A 17,847-nucleotide genomic window follows, 5' to 3' on the forward strand; every position below is an offset into this window, starting at 1 on the left:
AGGTTCAATTTGGAGTTACCATGACTGAACGGCTGCCTACCGCAACCTAGTTATGATTATATACTTACGAATCAGCCTGTCCTCTCTATAATGAAGCTCTCTATAGAATGTGACCACCATGCTATGTTAGGATTATATTACAACCTAGCTCATTTAAATGAAACTTATTACGACAATCAGCCAGGTTTAAAGGTGAAGACAAAAGCGACGGAGATAAGGTTAACCACGTAACATGAAAACATGAAAGTAAAAAGTATGAAATTGCATCTATCAAGTGAGTTCTTTCTTTTTCTTTTATGGTCAAGTCAAGTACATGACTTACGGTAGGAAAAGGCCTTCATACACATTCTCGGGAAAAGGATCCCAAATGCATTACAATGGACCATCCCTCCCCTCCCCCCCTCCCCCGTGCGTGCTTTGCAGGCAACTGGCACGAATCATTTCCATAAATTCAAATAAAAACATGAAAGTTAGGATATCACATAAAATCCTTACGTTTTAGGGTTTTAGAAATGTAAAAATCTTTGGTGTTATCTTCAAACGTGACTTGCATGACCCCAAATTGTTCATTTATATATATCTATTCAAGGACCTAAGATTTTGAAGTTGTGGGATGTAAACATTTCTTTACTTTTATGTCAAGGGATGTGTTCTAGCAAGTAGGTCGCCCCAACAACTTTTATTCGGTAATTTGTTTTAGTTGCCGCGGAGCGAGGGCGAAATAACCTAATGTGTAGATGGCAAATTAATCGATGGAGAGCGAATTAATATAATCTCGAATCAAAAGGAGAATTCTAGAAGTTTCGTGTGCTGCCCTCAGTGAGTATATGAGGGGTAGGGAGGGGGAGGGAGACGGAAGCTCACCCAGCCAACCTACACTAGACTACCTTCCCCTCTTTGTCTCTCTCTCTTGACTCCCTTGCCCTCTCTGTCTCTCGTCTCTCTCTCTATCATGCCCCGTCGCTAATAGATGCATCGCAAACAACAAAGGTTAATCAGCGCAAACATCATAGGTTAATCAAAATAATGCAAAACATCAAAGAGAGAGATGGAGCGATGGAGAGGGAGAGAGAGCGGGAGAGGACAAGGAGGGTGGGACATGAATTTTCTTTGGAAAATTAGAAGTGCTTTGCAATTGATTCGGAATAGAGATTGTAGATAGATTGATCGCTTTGAATTTTTCCATCAAAGCGATCGAGTAGGAAGTAGCAATTAGGTAATGTCAACCATATATTACATTTAAACTTTCTAAACAATGGATTGTATTTCATGGTCTTGAAAATAGATTCTAGAATCCAAAATTAATTTTTTCAATATAGGATTGTTGACAAAAAATGTGCATTCAAAATTTAAGTGTATTTCATATATGCTTCACGACAAAATATAGAATGTTGTCATCACCTTCCCAGAGGAAAACCATCCAAAGAATGGATGAAGGTCGTCATCCCCAATGGCAAGGTTGAGGTATCTCTGATTCTGAATAACCTTTGTAGCCCAAACTCAACATCGACCTAGTAGCAATGGGCAAGAGAGTCATTCATCAGTCACATTTATCACCACAAAGTTGGTAAAAACTATGACTTGGTCAATTAGTAGAGGAATTGAGGCAGTAGCTCCAAGGTTTGGCACTCCATTGATCAATGATCCACACTCTGAATTGCACATGGTTTGTCCAATCATGGTGGCCTCTAGCATTATGTTAGCCACTACTCATCTATGCTAGCAAGGGAGAGATAGCTCCAATGATTTGTACTTGGATGGTGGGTGGTCGGCCTCATACAATTTTTGATATGCTAAAGCATATGTATGTTAGAGCCACTATTTACCGATAGAACATATTCTTCCACATAGTGACTCATGGAAACGATAACTCTTGCATATAGACAAGATGGAACATACATCATAATATGCTTTTCCTCTTCAAAATGATGCAATTGCATACTACTTTCAATAGATTAATCCAATGCATCTATGATTAACATGAACATGAAAAGAAATCAAAGTATATGAATTAAAGTTAGCATGATGGAAACCCTTGAAATAATTAAAAACAACAATGGCATTGTGAAAATAATCACCAAGTTAGAGGTGCATAATAGCAAAGACAATGATGGAGAATATAAGGGGCTCATTTCCATTACATTAAATATAGCACTATAGATATAATAAATCAAGTTAGTCCCTACACTATCATGTCTACCTACATGACTACCTCAAGATTAACGCATAATTAAGGCAGATCATCATCGCCAATAGAGTTACAACATTGTTTTTAAATCAAAAGAACTTGAATGAAAAAACTACATAAAGAATTACCAACACAAAAACTATAGTACAATTGTAGCTCTCTTTTAATATCATTTCAACTTATGAAGTGAGAATTTTATGTGCAGCTTTAAAAGAAAAGTAAAAGAATATTGAGAAGACCACTATAGCTCTATTGATTGTAGCTTATCCTAATCCAACATCAAACTGCAAAGAAATGAATACTTATATTGACCTCTAATTTTGTCTTGCAAGAACTTGAGGGTAGGGGTGACAATCCATTGAAAGAGAGAGAACATTGAGAAGGCCACTATAGCTCTATTGATTGTAGCTTATCTTAATCCTTGCAAAGAAATGAAGACTTAAATTGACCTCTAATTTTGAATTACAAGAACTTGAGAGTGGGGCTGCCAATCCATTGAGAGAGAGAGAGAGAGAGAGAGAGAGAGAGAGAGAGAGAGAGAGAGAGAGAAATGATATGATATGCTTGTACTAAAGTCCACTCAAGACCTAACTAGTATAGTGGTCTTTTACATCCAGTGAAAAGAAAACCTTACAAAGCTTGCTATATTGTGAACAATTTTATGGCTAGCTTGTGCACGAGCTCGAGTACTTTGGTGTGATGCTCCAAAACTTCCTCTAGGTAACTACCTAGCTTTTTGCCTAGATAGAATTTTCAGGATGTGTTTCTTGTCATTGTATTTCTCTCTAATGTGTGCATAGGCTCGACATCTTAGGAGCACATGTTGTTTCTACCTCTTTTGTGGGGCTAATTGTGTAGGTTCTTTTTGCTCTTGGGAACTTGGGTCTTGCCTACCTTCTCCTGTCCACCTCTAGTTCATGTGATTTGGTCCTTAATTTATAGAAGACATATTTCTTGAACATCGATATATCTTCCCCAAGGTGCTTTTGCATTTCATAGTTGCCCAATGTATTAATTTCTTATTTGTAATACTAGGTCTTGCCATAGATTCTATAGCATTTTTTGCGTCACCAAATTTTTAATTTCATGTGTAGTTGTTGGTATGTCAATATCCAAAATTCGATCCATTTCATTCCTTCTGTGTGCCATCCAGTTGTCTTTATAGCTTTCATTGCTTTAAGGTAGACCTTGTATTGGCATAAGGCTTCCCCCTCAAGAGATATCATACCTATTTGAGCCAGTAAGATGGGATAGGGTGTTTGTGACTTTACGTCTAGTTCTTCTATGAGAAAGTGTTTATGTAATGCTTTAACCCTTCGCCAATGAGCCTAAGAGAGCTCAAGTGCCCAAGCTAGACACCCGTAGAGAATCATTATTTGTACAAGCATGGTATATAGATACTTCCTCATCTTCTAGTTCCATAAATGTTCGCTTTTGCATTTTTTTTGAAATCTATATAGAGCTATCAGTCCTCCCAAAATTCTCCTTTGTATGCATGCATTCCACTTGTAGTTGTCTTCAAATTCTAGCCATAGATATTTGCAGGTGGTGACTATTTTTGAAGGCTCCCCTTCGAAAGTGAAGTCTTTTGTTTATTTCGAGTCTCGATCACCATTATTTTTGTCTTGGCTATGTTGACCTGCATTCCTGAGTGCCTGCAGAACTTTCCCAATGCATGCAAGCATGCTTGAATGTCCTTCTTTCTTTTGCGAAGAATGCTACATTGTCTATGTAAATGAGCAATAGTATGGCATACCCTACAATTTGAACAACTCCTTCTTTGTAGTGTATTCTCATCCAATCTTCTAGCTCATCAATGAAGAGACCGAAAAGATTCAGTGAGAGGGGATAGCCTTGCTTGAACCTATGTCATTGCTTATAATGGATTACCTTTCCTCTGGAGTATGGTCCATCTATGAATGGCTGTGCTAACTCAGCTAACACTCGTTCGTATAGTCGATATGTGGCTTCTCTAAATTCATGAGGGACTTGGAGCCTTTCTAGTTTTTCCTACTTTCCCTTGTAGAAGGAGCAATAGAAAAGGCCCTCGATCTTTGAATTGTAGGGGTAAGAGAGTAAGGATGAGGGCATGGAAAAGGTCCTTACCTACATCTTCCAGAAGACAATGCATATTTCAGCTACAAAATGGTGGGATGCCTTTAGAGTGGGGAAGAAAGGGGATACGCCAAGACAAATCATTGTCGAATTTTAGGACTCAGAGACCCAAGTTAAAGTGCATAATTATGAGCACCACCTCAAGAGGCACTTCATATGTATAAATGAGGATCTCATAAGAAGCCAGGCTTCCAAAAGCTCAAGGAACTCAAATAATCAAAAATGCAAAAACGAAAGGCACGAATGTATTCATGAAGGATGTGAAAGTTGCCATCACACAGTGAGGCAAAGGAGGAGGGAAGCAAACATAAGAACTCAAGACCGTCAGGATCAAAATGTGGAACATGGGAGGATGGACCTTGGACAAGGCACTAGAAAAGGAATTATCAAAACTAGCATAGTTATAGTCTTGGAGACATGGGAATATGAAGGAAATGAAACATTGAAAATACACGCTTCTTGAACAATGTCAATATGGGACACAAAAGACACATAGGAGGATGAGGATTTGGTGGGATAGGAGGGGATAGCCTTCTATATCAACAATACTTGGGAAACATAACCATGGACCAAGGTCATAAAGGAGGATCCAGATAAACAATATATGGTGGTTAGAAAAAATGGCAAGAGAAAGAAACACCCGCTGTGGCAGCATGTTACTCTGCACGCTTGCAATCACCCACAATCACTTATCTCATGAGAAGAGCATTTCATGAATTTGAGGGAGGACATAGTAAGGTTTCTTAAGGATCATGCAATTATCCTGGCAAGGGACTTTAATGCACGAATGGGCTCAACACAATCGATTATCACAACAGAGGGAAAAGACCCCTTATGGATGGAAGAAACAAAAGAGGACAATGAGAAGAGAAGGATCTAGAAAAGGGCATCAAGACATGCGGGAGAAATCACCCTCATGAGAAGGAAACCCATCACTCTATGTGGTTGTTTTGGGTTGCAAATATGCAATGGCACTTCGTTTTCAAAGACGTAGAGGAGTATACATGGAAAAACCCTCAAGGATCAAGTGTAATCAACTACATAATAGAGTATCAAGTGTAATCAACTATGTGATCATAAGCCAAGCTGCAAGAAACAAAATCAAATACCTCACCATTGAGGAGCAGACTCCAAAGTCTAACCACAGAGCAATGTCACTAGATCAAAGACTGCTGTAGAAAAACAAAAGATTATTGCACACCCTAGGTTGAGAATGGATTACAAATAGGTCTACATGTTCAAGAAGGAGTTAGAAATAGGAAATCACAATGCTAGATGCCTTCTACTTGTCAATAAATGAATAGGTGCATAACAAAACTACTGTAGGAAGTAGCCCAAAAGTGCTTTACAAAAGTAAGGGGAGGAGAAGAGGCATGCCCCACAACCACAAGTACGAGCAAGAATGTAAAAAAGCAAATAAGGCTTGGAAAGCATCCACTATAGCTGAGAAAATTTGCAAAGCAAAAGCATACAAATAGGTGGGAACAGACAAGAAGAGAGGTTTCCTCAAGAGCAAACGACTTGAAAGTTTTAAGAAACTCAAACAAACCCCCCCCAAAAGCTACATGGCAGTAAAAATCAGGAGAGGAATGCATCATGGGAAGACATGATATAGTTTGTCAAGGACCTCTATAAAAGAGATGGGATGAGAGGTTATCCACAATTTCTCCATAAAGGTAGCAAATGATATCATCAACTTAACAGGATTGTATCGACTCACAAGGGAGGAGACAGCAAGGTGGCAAAAACCTACCAAACAACCATGGTAAGTAGCCTAATGGCCAAGCTATATGGCACCATCATTGATAAAAAAATTAGCAAATGGGCGAAGACACAAGGAGTTAGAGCACTCTCCTAGGTAGGGTCCCATCCCAAGTACTCAACAGTGGATCACTTGGTCGCCATATCAAGAGGGAGTTAAGATTAAGAATGAGGTTGTCTACTGTTGTTGTGTAGATTTCAAAAAAGATTTTGATACAATTGCATGTAAAAAGCTATGGGAGCAGAGATGTTGTATTCAATGCGACTCTTATGTATAAAGATCACTTGTAGAAAAGGAAGAAAGAAAATGCAAACACAGAATACACAACTCTTAATGAAATAACAAGAGATGAAATTCCAAAGGTTGTAGAAAATGAGAATGTGCAGCAATAGCAATAGCAAGAATCTCAAATTCCTCCAATTGCACTTAGAAGATTTACAAGGGTAAGTAGACCACCTCAGTGATTTTCTCCTTCTTTCAATCATCTTCTCTTGACTGATTCTGGTGAACCAAAAATATATGAAGAAGCAATGTAGATAAAATTCAAATAGGAGTGGAAGTGAGGCATGAAAGAGGAAATGGACTCTTTACTACAAAACCAGACTTGGGATTTGGTTCTCTTGCCCATGGAAAAGACATCATTGTGGATAAATGTGTTTACAGGGTGAAGGAAGAAGAAGGAAAAAGGAGGTACAAGGCAAGGCTTGTTGTAAAGGGGTTTGCATTGAAGAAAGGTATAGAATTTGATAAAATATTCTCTCATGTTGTTAAAATGATTTCAATTAGCACTATTTTGAGTCTTGTGGCTGTAGGAGATCTATTTTTGAACAATTAGATGTGAAGACAACTTTCCTTCATGGGCATATTTAGGACAATATTTATATGGCAGCAGCCACAAGGATATGTTGTCAAAGGGAAGGAGGAATTGGTATGCATGTTGAAGAAAAGCTTGTATGGTTTAAAGCAAGCTCCAAGGCAGTGGTATTTGAAGCTTGATAGGTTTATGGCAGAACAAGGTTATAGTAGATGTCATTTAGGCCACTCTACTTATTCTCAGAAACTAGACAATGGAAGATACGTGATCTTGTTATTGTATGTTGATGATATGCTTATTGTAGGCTCTAACATGCAGGATATAAATGTGCCCAAAAGGAAGTTGGAAAATACATTTGCATGAAGGATTTGGGTGCTGCAAAGAAATCCTTAGCATAAGAGCAACAATAGATAGGAAAAATTGCAAGCTAGCAGCTTCATATCCAGGTGACATGGGAGGCGTTCTACCACTCTGCTCAAGCTGATAATTTTGAGTGCATCCTCTACCGCTGGCTCCTTCAGTGTGGCATATGCTACTGCTGTATGGTAGTGGAGGGTGTAGTTGTTTGTGACCCTCGTATGCGAAGTGTGAGTCTACACAGCGCAAGCATCCAGTTCTTGGAGCCATGCTTTTCCAAGTGGTGAGTGTGCTTGGGAGCGCACGACCTTGTACTCGCCGCTTGCTGATGGCACCGAGGTGCACTTTCTTGATCTCGAGGGAGGCATGCCTGTTGCGATCGTACCCTTCTGAGTGGCCTACCTAGTCAATGTCTCTCTATGTGGATCGTGGTAGATGGAGTGCTTTGGGAGTCTGAGGGGCCAGTGGCCTTTGGGATAGGGCGAGGGTGGAGTCCCAAGTCTAATTCGAACTCAAAGAACTCATGTTCGGAATCCATCGGAAAGAGGTATGGTAGTTGAGTGATGAGGGAGTCGATGGATGAGGAAGAGCGACATTGTCTTAGAGTGAAAACATTGAAAACTATTGGAAAGGTTTGAAATGCAGAATGCAAAACGTGTTTCTATACCTTTTCTGATTATGCAAGGATATGTGTCCCAAGAAACAGGAAGAGATTGACTATAAATCAAGGGTTCCATATGCATCAGCAATTGGTAGCTTGATGTGTACAATGATGTGCACAAGGCTAGATATTGCACATGCAGTGGGAGTTGTGAGCAGATTTATGAACAATCTAGGTAAAGTACATTGAATGTCTATAAAGTGTATTCTTAGGTATTTGAGAGGTATGATTGCTCATGCATTATGTTTTAATGGTTTAAATATTTCTCTACAAGGATATGTTGATTTAGATATGGTAGGTGATAAAGATGGAAGAAGGGCCACCACCAGGTGAATAGCAATAAGCTGGGCTTTAAAGTTGCAAAAGGTTACTGCACTTTCTGCAACAGAAGTAGAATATGTTACAATTACAAAGTTAAGTAAAGAGATGATTTGTTGCAAAGGTTTATGGAGGAACTTGGGAAGAAGCAAGAAAATTGCAGCTTGTATAATGATAGCCAGAGTGCTATTCATCTTGCAAAGGATTCAGCCTTCCATTCAAGAATGAAATATATACAACTCCAAGTATTATTTCATCCAATTCGTTTTGGAGGATGGAGAGTTAATGCTAGAAAAGATACACACTAGCCAGAATCCTGCACACTCGTTCACTAAGGTGGTAACCATGGAGAAGTTGAGCTCTTGCTCAATTTCAATTGGTCTTCAAGAATGAGGAACAACATGAGAGATATTCAGATCCAAAGAATTTTAGTGAGTATAGTAACGGTGTAGTTACTATGATCGGTCTCTAAGTGGGAGATTGTTGTATGTGGAGCCTGATCCATTTTTAGAGGAGGTTTTTTAAACTGTGCTTTGGACCTAGGCATGCTTATACCCACTCCTCCATGAAGGGGGGTTGGCATGATGTTGCCTCCCCCCTGAACATTGTTGGGGGGTTCCAAGGGGGCCTGATGACATGCATTAGGCCCCCCTTGGTAGGGGTTTGGGGGCAGTACCTCTGAAGCAAAACATTCATGAAAATTGGTACATGACTTGCTCAATCATGAGTTGTGTAGTCAAATTTGTAAGATAAGGGTGTGGCTCACATAGCAGAAGAGAAGTGGATATATTGCTTGTATCTTGTATCTTCTTAATTGCTAGATAAGAAAAACACAGGACTGGCTGTTTCTCTATGGATGTAGTCCACAGTAGGTGAACCATGTAAATTGGTGTCTTTTTTTCTCTTCCATTCCGTGCGCTTTTTGTATTGTGTGTTTTACGTGTTCTGCTTCTTGCATTGTTGCTCTATTTTTGCATTGCTCCTAAAGAGAGAGAGAGAGAGAGAGAGAGAGAGAGAGAGAGAGAATTAATGACTAACTAATCGATTACAGAAACATGACCAAATATTGGAGAAAATCAAGTAGTTCTATTTCAAATATCATGTAGAAGGCCTTACTTCACCTGATTGTGTGTTATTGTCAAACTACTGCATCCACAAAAGGAATATCGAGGAATCTTCTTTATCAAAAGGACCTTTGATTTTATTGGCTTTCTAATTCCACAACCCAAAAGGTCATGTATAATATAAAGGTTTCCTTTTATAGCTTCAACATTTAGCATTCCGACAAAAAGATATTAATTTGTGAATGTTAAGAAAATCCCTATAAAGCACTAAAAATTTTGAGAGCTTTGGGCAAGAAGTTTTGGCCTGCTAATTATAATTCCCCAAAAAATCAAAATTAAGATGTGACTCATTAAATAAATCACGTGATGGACATTAGCTTTGTCATCTAATGTGGCTCACCTAGTAGAAGAGTAGTGGATATATTGCTTGTATCTTGTATCTTCTCAATTGCTAGATAAGAAAAACACAGGACTGGTTGTTTCTCCGTGGATGTAGCCCACATTGGGTGAACCATGTATTCCAGTGTCTCGTTTTCTCTTCCATTCCGTGTGCTTTCTGTATTGTGTATTTTACGTGTTTTGCTTCTTGCTTTGTTGCTCTATTTTTGCATTGCTACTAACATGAGAGAGAGAGAGAGAGAGAGAGAGAGAGAGAGAGAGAGAGAGAGAGAGAGAGAGAGAGAGAGAGAGAGAGAGAGAGAGAGTTAATGGCCAACTAATTGAGTAGAGAAACATGACCAAATATTGGAGAAAATCAAGTAGTTCTATTCCAAATATCATGTAGAAGGCCTTACTTTACCTAATTGTCTGTTATTGTCAAACTATTGCATCCATAAAAGGAATATTGGGAAATCTTCTTTATCAAAAGGACATTTGATTTTATTGGCTTTCTAATTCCACTACCCAAAAGGTCATGTATAATATAAAGGTTTCCTTTTATAGCTTCAACATTTAGCATTCCCACAAAAATATATTAATTTGTGAATCTTAAGACAATCCCTATAAAGCACTAAACATTTTGAGAGCTTTGTGCAAGAAGTTTTGGCTTGCTAACTATAGATCCCCCAAAAATCAAAATTAACATGTGACTCATCAAATAAATCATGTGATGGACATTAGCTTTGTCCTCTAATGGGAAATTTTAAAGTCCATGGGTTTAAATAACTCACGGGCCCCATGAAATTTCCCAGGAAGAGAGCATATCTTACATTAAGTATTTCAAAACAATTTGATATTTGTTTGTGTGAGGGGTACCTTGGAAGACTGACTGAGAGAGAGAGAGGTATTCTATGTCTTTTGAAATAATTTTTTGTTTGTTTGTGTTAGAGGTTTAGTTAAAGGAGAGAGAGAGAGGGAGGGAGGGAGGGAGAGAGAGAGAGAGAGAGAGAGAGAGAGAGAGAGAGAGAGAGAGAGAGAGAGAGAGAGAGAGAGAGAGAGAGAGAGAGAGAGAGAGAGAGAGGGAGGGACATGGCCTTGTTGTGTGGAAAAAGATTATACTTCTCCAATTAGCAAGATACCTTTGCCCCTCCTAATTTGCCATCCAAGTACTCTACCACTATTCATGCTGCCACTTCACCCCTTTGCATTATTGTTGCTAGAGTCAAGTTAGTGCCAAGAAGAAAACATGGCTTGAAAAGTGTGTCAAAGGGGATGTGAGGTAGAAACACAAAGTTTTGTACCAATTCATGTAGAAGTTTTGAACATGCAAAGCACATTCACCTTTTCAAGCAACCCATAGGCTACACAAAAGCTTATAATGCATTGAATCCAACAAGCATGCTAATTTTCATCCCCATACATTCCCCCAACTTGTATTTGCATACGCATTGGCCTATAGGTCAACCACCTCACTTGTTTGGGTCAAGGGTCAACCTGTTTTTTTCAATAGTCAATCTCCTTACTATTTTGCAACCAAATGTCCACTTTAGATCAATAGCTTGTTGGTTTTCGTACATGGCCAACCACCATGATGGTTTTGGTCAATGGTCAACCACCATGACTCAGCCAACATATAGTTCCTTGGTGAACTTTTTCAAGCTGCCAAAGCATTTAGCTAAACCATGTAGGCATATTATTGTAATAGGCTTGAAATGAAGAAATGTGCATAAGTCACCTAAAAAAACTTTGTATAGCATCAAACTTAACTAACTTGCATGTCTATATGTGGACCAAGTGCATATCAAGATGTTTTTGAAACAAAGATCGCACGAAGGACTTATTGCTACTTCAATACTTTAGGTTGTTTGTATTTTGTTTTTTAGTTTTCAATCCACTAGAGCATCACTGGAGATCTGCAGCCTTGCCTTGCCTTTGGAAATACCCTTTTGAAAGGGCTCAATGAGATCAACACCATTGGGAGAACCAATACTCCATCCATTGTAATATGCATGATCGTAGCCACTCACATCACTTATACATTTAAGCTTCCTCTCAAGCAATGTTTCTTGGCTCAACACACCGCACACATTCATTGATAAACAAAAAGAGAAAACTCTCTCTGTCTCTCTCTCTCTCTCTCTCTCTCTCTCTCTCTCTCTCTCTCTCTCTCTCTCTCATGCAATGAAAATGAAAGAAGAAGGGGGAGCTTCAACTTAGCTTTGTACACTTGTCTCTCTTGAATTCTTCAATATGGTATACACTAGGAAGCTCAGGGAATGAGAGTTATGGGCCCTAACATTGGAATAAATACCCCACTGTCTAAATTTTCCCTATTTTACAACTAGGTTTCCACATGTCCCTACCTATTTATTGAGGTCATTGGCTTCATTAATTTCTATTTTACAACCAAGCACCATTATGCTTGGTGTGAGTGTATATGCTCTTGCATCAAACTCTCCTTCTTTAAATGGTTCCAATCTCTCAATTGGAGATGGACTACTGTATACAAGCTAGCTGGCTTGTTTCAGCGAGCTTCTTCTTTTCTTCTCTTATGTTTCTCCCATAGGCAAGGATATTGATCGTTCAAATGCTTGCGGTTGTCAATGAATCTGGGGAGAATGAGGAAGATGACCCATACTTTTTGTTGTAGTGTACCAAGCCCAAGCACAAGGTTGAGGAAGCATTTAAGGATCATTGAGGAACAACCTACGACAAGTGGGACGTAGTAGTTGGGGCTATCTAGTACAAAATAACATCCAAGAGAGACCATAATTATGAATTGTTACATAAAAGTCCACAGATATTTTTATACTTTCATCTAGTAAGCACTATTAAGTTTGAGTTACAAGTTGTGCCTAGATAGAAGAAGGGCAAGAGCATCTTCAAAATGGATTTAGATATGCTTAAGCACATCATGGGGTGTCTTAGAGTAGTGGATGACTAAGACAGTACAAGAAAATGCATTCTAAGCAAAATCTATGCCACTTATCCTTGAAAAATGCATAAATTCAAATCCACAACACTTGTTTTACAACCACTTCACTTGTTTTATATAAATCCCAAATAGTAAATCCCCACCGTGCTTGTTTTACAACCATTGCACTTGGGTGTTTCAATAAATCCCAAACCCACCGCGCTTTTGTAATAATCCCTAATGATTATATGTATTCTAGTCTTACAAAGGTATATATAAAGAACAAAATAAAATATATGCCACCTATCTTGTTAAACCATCAAGATGGTGACCACATTCATCTTGTAATAGTTTTGAAGGAAATCACCACATTGATCGTAGTTCATACTAGATGATGTATCATGTGCAACCAACCACCATGCTAGTTGCGATCCTAAAACAAATTGAAACTTGTATTTGAATGGCTACAAACATTCAACAACTCTGGTAGTAATTTAATGAGTGGTTTCATTAATAATTAGACAAATACATCTCATACATTGAGGTCTTTCAGCTACATCCAATTGTTTGGAGGTCTTTTAGGTACATCTGGTTGCTTGGAGGATGAGCTCTTCTCCCTCATTTCCTTCAAGGGGCTGGTTCCACATTTTACTTTTTGCTTTGTGCTCCTTTCATTAGGTCACTTTGAGATCTTTGGGATATGTTTGCTCCCTGATGGGAGGATTGGACTTAGATGGGGGGATTGGCCCTTCATCCTAAGGCTCAAGCTTGGACTTCTTCCCTTCACGTTCCCTTCTTGGAGGGTTTCGCCATTCTTTCCGAGGCTCTACTTTGAACTTCTTTCTTTTAGGCCCCCTTCTTTCAAGGGGCTCCTTCCCTTCAAGGCCATTTATTTTTGCTTGGTAGACCCACCTAGTGATTTCTACTACAGCATCTCATCTCTCACTGTGGATAGATGCAGTAGGCAGGCATAATTGATGTTTTCATGATGTGGGCAGTGGTGGATAACCACAATTAGGTTCTCTGCAAAGCAAGTTTGCATCCACAAAAACCCCAAATAAAAACACATGGAGAGTGTGGCAACACTCGGGCCATCGGATCATGCACTCATCTATGATGTGCAGAGGCGGACCATGCACTTCTTACCCTACAACATCGGAAGAGGATAGTCATCCACTTTAACTATCTTCCTACCTCATCTTGTGGGTGCGGGTGTTATTTGGTAGCACCTTCACTTGATGCTCACTTGCTACAACCCCTCTATCTGATTCTATTAGCTACCCTTGAACCTAGTAAAATTGTGTAGAACTTCTCTATAGGCATGCTCCAAGAGATCTACTCTATGTTGGGTTTTAGACAAGACAATGACTACCTGTCAAACCTTTCAAGAGTCATGGCAAGCTCCTGCATGGCCCTAGTCTAATCCAATTCATGGACTTGTGCATGTCCTACCAAAATTGCACATTCTCTTTATCTCCTCCATCCCTCCTCCATCATGGATGCTCTCTACCCGATTCGCATCCTTCCTTGACTTGAATCTCTCTTGCAGCTCCTACATCAAGGCTCTTGTTTCTGCATTCTCCATTTTCAATTGCTCTATCATTTTGTCATTATCGATGCTCAATGCATTATGAATTTTGCAGAACCATTGGTAAAGAGCATCCTTGTTGACTCTCTAGTTTTAAAGAACTTTTTTCATCCCTACTAGTTCTTGCTCCACTTTGTCTACATCCATTCTAATGTCATCAAGCTACTGATGCAACAGTTTGATGCACTTCTCTTCTTATTCTCTTCTATACTTTTCCATCTCGGCCATTTTTTAAGCCTTAGCTTTCTCTTGTGCTTGTAAGGCCTTTGCTTTTGCCTTCTCCACCTTGTCTTTCTCTCATGTTGCATTGTCTTTGCTGCATTTGTGGCTTTCATATATAGAAAAAGCATATTCCTATCATATTGCTCGAAAAATGATTTGTGGGAAGTCCCCATCAGGTGCATAGCAACTCTGATTGACTGAGATGACAGTTTGGATTTGCCATCCTTGCAATCTTCAAGTTAGTCATGATGCTATTGGAGATTGCCTTTGAGAAAGAGACCCTACAACATCCGCTAAACTCTAACTTGGACATGCCAGAAATTTATGGTTCCTCTTATATCAAGAAAGTACTACCTTGTCTATTTCAACCCATCCTGAACGTCAGTTGGCAAGCTCAAACCTTGACTCCACCATCTACACTAATCTAAGCGTTCGGATATAAACCTAAAATATCTTATCTCTTCCACAACTTCTCCAAGAAATGTGCTTGCAAATCACCTCCAAGAATGCCTAGTGCCTTTTCAATCATGCTTTCAATGATGTTAATCTTATGACTTTGACAGACAATGTATCCATCCTTCATATTCACTTCATCTATCAACTTAGTGAAGTTGGAGAGGGGATCCAAATCAGAATTTTGAAGACTATGTGAGGAGCTCTTGTATGTGACAATTTCAAGACTAGTGGAGGAATGATTGTGTGAGGAGCTCCCACACGTCACAATTTCATGAGATTGGGGGATGAAAGAATGATTGAGATGCTCTCAGACTATGCAGAGATGGAGGAGTAGGATGACACGTTTGGGAGGGGAACCATTGTGAGAGGGGATAGGAGTTGTAGGAAGAGTGTAATAAGGAAAGGTTGAGAGGTAACGATGAAGAGAGTCAAAAATGGCAAAGGAGTATTAGACCAAACAATGAAGATGAAACAATGAAGACGAAATAGTAAAAGGAGTCCTAAATGGTGAATGAAATGGAATAGTAGAGGCTTAAGTAGAGTGAAGGCCACTTCAGTGGGTCTGGCTCATACAATGATGGTTTTCTAAGGCGTCTAAACCATAAGTCTTTTGTGGGCAATTTTTTTTTACATGCATGCAATTAGGTAGAGTGCAGTTAATTGGTAGCAACATGATGGCTCCTTTGATGATTATATGGATGGGTGGTAGGTGAATAATTGGCAGCTTGAATTTAGATCCACTTAATTACCAGTCACTAGCATGATGGCTCCTTGATGATTATCTGGATGGCACCATCGAGATTGTATGCAATCTAAGGGTGCATTGAATGCATTTGCGACATTGGCAATCTTGCTCATGTCATGAGAAATCTTGCTCGTCCATATGGTGTACCAACATGCATGCGACTTAATTCCACTAGTTACTGGCATTGTGGCTCCTTCATGATTATTTAGACGTCCTACTGTTAATTATTATCACTGTAGCGACATGTGATTGCATGCTGGGCTGGCATGTAACTATTTTTGGGGCAAAAAAGTTCTTGATTGGTTTCATTGCAGTTAATTACTAGAGTCATTATGGTGGCATGAGATTAAATAGCAACTCATGATTCTATAATTATATAGGCTTATATGCTAGCAATTATTTTTAGGGAAAAACAAGCAATCTAGTGTGACATGCATGCAATTTAATTATCACCAAACATCGGCATGGCAGCTCCTTCATGATTATTTGGATGTCTTGATTATGTTTAGTGCAATTAAGTACTAGTCTCACCATAGTGGCATGTGATTACATGTTGAGCTTGCATGCAAAATTTTTTGGGGCAAAATAATTCTCGATTATTTTTAGTGCAATTAATTACCAGTCATAGGGGTGGCATGAGATAAAATAGTGGCACATGATTCTATAGTGGCTTGTAAGATGACGATTATTTTTAGGGTAAAACAAGCAATCTAGTCACAGTCAACTGTGATGCCTCATCTCTAATGAGAAGGCAAAATTTTACTATTTTTAAAGGCCTTCTAATGAAGCTTTTCATGTCAAAGAATTCTGAAAAACCTAATTGTTTGGCATAATCATAACCAGTTGGCTTCTCCCACAACCTCTTAACTGGAGTCTTCTTCACCTTGTACTTTGTCTTTGTAGTCTTCTTGACTTTTGAAGAGCTTTGAGAACTTGAGGTTGGCATGTTGTCAAGAGATTAATATTTGAAGAATAATCTCTGAACTGAGTTCTATTTCTCAAGATGAGTCAATATACTGAAAACTTCTAGTCAAGATAAAAAGCCCCAATTTTTTGTTAACTTGGTTAAACTTTTCAAAGCTAAAATTGTCCAAAATAGCAACAAAAGATAGCACCACCAACTTGGAGGATAAAATTCAACCAAATGAGAGTAGCTCTTTGAGGGCTTTTGTTGCACAATGAAATATATAGGACTAGAGAAGACCTAGTACCAAGCTTGGGCGAAATGTTGCATCAAGTCGCCATAGCCAGAAGCTCCAATGTCGACTGGTTTTTTCATCAATATGCGTTAATTACTAGAGCATTTGCCTTCAGATTTAAGCTTTGGATAGCTCTTGGTGTCACGCAACTTCCTCTGGGAGGAATTACAAGATTGTTGACTGAGGTGAGCAGCATTGCAGAAGTGGCATGGAATACCCAGGAGGCAGTGCATCTTCATGGCAATGTATTTCAGAGATCCCACTGATCATAAGGGTCACCTAGAAGCACGGAAGGAAAGGGGGGGATGGTGGAGGGGGAGATGGGGGAGGGGGTTGGGGGGGGAAAGAAAGGGTGGTGGCGGAGGGAGAGGGTGGGGGGGAAAAGGGGTGGTGAAGATGGAGGGGGTGATGGGGGGGAAATGGAGGGAGGGAAGGGGGAAAAGGGGTGTGGAGATGGAAGGGTTGGAGGGTGGAGGGGGAGATGGAGGGAGGGAGGGGGTGGGGGGGGGAGGGGAAGAAAGGGTGGTGGTGGAGGGAGAAGGGGGGGGCGAAGGGGGTGGTGGAGATAGAAGGGGTGGAGGATGGAGTGGGGGTCGAGGAGATAGAAGGGGGGGGCTGAAAGGGGAGATGGAGGAGGGGGAGGGGGAAAAAAGAAAAAGAAAAAAAACTTGACGGACGGAAAACTTTGACGAAAAACAAAAAACTTTGATGGAAATCCAAAGGGAGGAAGAGATAGTTACCTGAACACTCTCCAAGTCTTTCTCGATGTAACGGGATTGTTGAGAACCAATGGACGGTGGGTGGATGGCTAGGTTATCGCTGCGAGATGGGCTCGAAGTAACTTACCATGTGAGGATGGGAGTAGGGTGGTGGTTGGTGGAGAGGGAGGAGTATCTTGCGTAGGGCTCAGAATGGGGAAGAGGATGGAGACAAGATGTGAAAGAAAAAGTATGAGAGGGATGGGTGCTCTTTTATAGGGAAGGAGGGGGAGCTGTGGATTTAGTCAAACACATGTGCACCTTTGAATTTGCCCAAGTTTGACTAGGGAGGTGGTTTTAATTTTTCT

The sequence above is a fragment of the Dipteris shenzhenensis genome, chromosome 14, assembly GCF_047967505.1.
Source record: "Dipteris shenzhenensis isolate YYH24624 ecotype China chromosome 14, Dip_SZ_1.0, whole genome shotgun sequence".
NCBI lineage: Eukaryota > Viridiplantae > Streptophyta > Polypodiopsida > Gleicheniales > Dipteridaceae > Dipteris > Dipteris shenzhenensis.